Source organism: Gavialis gangeticus, unplaced genomic scaffold (genome assembly GCF_001723915.1).
Source record: "Gavialis gangeticus isolate Ggan-Ray unplaced genomic scaffold, GavGan_comp1, whole genome shotgun sequence".
Lineage (NCBI taxonomy): Eukaryota > Metazoa > Chordata > Crocodylia > Gavialidae > Gavialis > Gavialis gangeticus.
Genome location: NW_017729031.1, coordinates 62,337,864 through 62,340,724, shown reverse-complemented (window position 1 = coordinate 62,340,724; position 2,861 = coordinate 62,337,864). Strand labels below are relative to the sequence as shown.

Genomic DNA, 2,861 nt, shown 5'->3' with positions numbered 1-2,861 from the left:
AGTTTATAGGCAGTCACCAGGTCCCCCCTCAGCCTTCTCTTGTGAAGGCTGAACAGGTTTAGGTCCCGCAGCCTTTCAATGTAGGGTCTGCCCTATAGTCCCCGGAGCATATGGGTGGCCCTCCTCTGGACCCTCTCCATATTGTCCACATCCCTCCTGAAATGGGGCGCACAGAACTGGACGCAGTACGCCAACTGTGGCCTGACCAATGTCTCATAGAGGGGGAGGATCACCTCCCTGGCTCTACTTGAGATGCACTTGTGGATGCACAACAAGGTCTGGTTAGCCCTGCCAACTGTGACCTCGCATTGTCGGCCCGTGTTCATCTTGGAGTCAATAATGACTCCAAGAACCCTTTCTTCCTCCGTCTCTCAAGAAGGGAGTTTCCCATTCTATAAGTGTGCTGCTGGTTTCTGCTGCCCAAGTGCAGCACCCTGGGATAGGAGGGTTGAAAAGGAATGAGAGACTCGTATAAACTGATCCCATCTTTCCAGAATTTGTCGTGATTATGTTGAGAATGAGATCATACTTGCATCGTTACCTATAGGTACAGAAGTCAGAGTTGATGGCAGCTTTATTTCTTGATCTTCTAAACAAGCTTTCTCATTAGTTAGATTTAATTGTTTGAGAACTTTATTTCAAAATCTGGATTTTATATGGATTGGAACAGATTGATACAGTGCTGTTAAGATATACTTGCAAGAGAACCTCAGTTTGAAAACCATTTTCTCAAGATGAATAGCTTCATATTGCTATCTCTGCTGAATATGCAGTTAAACATTCTGTTATTTCACTCTCAGAGTGTATCCAAATGGGTGATCATAAGGACAGTAAACTCAGGGTTTTTTAAGTGCAAGTCAGTAATAAAATAATGAAAAAATAGATTACATTTGAGATCCGAATAATGTTTTCAGTGTTTTCCAAACTAAATGGTTACAGAAAAAATTAAATACTCTTCCGGTCTTGCCTCAAATATTAGCTGGTGGCATTTCTAAAAGCTGTTGTTGGAAGAAAGTGTTTATTTTAGAGTTCTGTCTTCTGTTCATCACAATTATAACTTCAGTCAAATACATGCCATGTTATTAGACTTTATTTACACGTGTGTGTGTGAATTCTTCTTTCATTAGTGACTTATGAAAGTCATTAGCCTAAAGTCTGTGATAGACTGAAGTCCTGCAGTCATATTCCAAACAAGTGTAGTACAGGCAACACCAATGCAAGACTTAGATCTGATGCTCTGTTAACGTTTTTGATTCCTGTTCTGGAAGGACCAGGTAACTATTTAACATTTGTAGGAAAAGTTATGCAGCCAGGTGAGCAATAGTGCTTTTCTTATTTGAGTTGCCGAAGTATGATGACACTTGGGAATATTTATAATATAACAATGTGTCCTGGCTGCACTGCATTCCTTCTCAGTTAGATTGCAGAAGAGAATAAAAGTTCCCACAGTATGATTCTCTTCCTCTTCTTACCAAAGCAGCAGTGAAATTTAGTATTTAATATCAGTTGTTTTTTAAATTCAATATCAGTTGACATGCCTGGGGCATTTTGCATCTCAGAGCTGTTGTTCAAGATTCCCTGCCAGCTTAGCAGACATTTGTATCACCTACCATATTAAGAACTTTTATTTATGGTGCTTTTTTCCCAGTGTAAACCTCCTTCTCCCACTGTAGTTCTGTTGCACTGGTGCAACTGGCCTGTTTTGCACCATTGCATTTTTGGGTATATTTGTGTTTCTTGTTTTGTTTTTTGTGTTGTTTTATCCTGGCTGAAACTTCAATGGTGATAACTTGTAGCTGTATAGACAGGAGACAGACTTTTTAAAAATAGATGCTGACATTCTGGAACATATGGGAGCAGATCAGTAAATTAAAGTACTAGTTCATTTAGCTATAGCATGTCTGCCCTTTTAGGCCCCGGTTGGAAAAGTGCCTCAATCTATGTTTGTATTTGTTTTGCCTAAAAGTCTCAGTGAGGACTGGAGTCCCGATGTGCAGTGCTTACTGTATAGTTCCTGCTCTGTGGAATAAAAAGATAGTGCTTTCTTTATGCTTTAGTATTTGAGTATTATTTGGTATGGCTGTCCACTAGGAGGACATTTAATAAGAAGGAGTTTTTACTTGTATTCTGTTAGTTGACTTTCTAAACCTATATTTGGCTGGCTGCAAGATGATGTTGAATCCAGAGTGCCACATTTTTAGTGAGCCCAGCGCCATTCAAACAGATGGCATGACTGTAATTTTATATTATCTGTGTATTGGAGACAGAATTCTAGTCCAGGAATGTTGTTAACAATTCTCTGTGGGAAGTTTCTGCATCAAGGTGAAGTGTTCTCTAGTTTATTGTTTCAGTGGTATTCATTTCTAGTTCTGATGAATCAAAAATAATAATCAACAAGGGAAAGAAAGAAATGTTATATGGAAAAGACATGTGTTCCAAAATTGTTAGCTGTAGTACAATTAATTTCTGACCCTCTCTGATTAATTTAGATGGGTTGTGCTCCTGACGACTTGGAATTGTTGTGTGAAGCTCAGAGTTATTTATTGTCTCTGAATGGTTCATAAACTTTGCTATTAATTTCTTGTTTTTTGACATAACCAGCATTATTTGCACAGGTTGAATCCTTTGAAAACTGCATTTTATTGGATTGCTTAAATGACAGAAATATGCAGAACCTGTAGAAATAAGGGCACAATATAAGGGAACAAATGCAGTTTGAGGCAGTAGCACCAGTTCAATGAGAGAGAGATCGTTTGGGAAAATAGTTGGGGAAAATATTATGGGGAAAAGCAAGTAACTGATGGTTTTGTAGAGGTAGTAAAGAGGGGCTGGCTTCCCGGATTAAGGACAACAAGAAGTCC

General features: G+C 39.0%; 1 protein-coding gene across 3 annotated transcripts in view; it reads left to right on the top strand.

The window, feature by feature from the left end:
- Window positions 1–2,861, top strand: part of CWC22 (CWC22 spliceosome associated protein homolog) — a 116,261-nt gene that overhangs the window by 20,551 nt on the left and 92,849 nt on the right. The window lies entirely within an intron of this gene.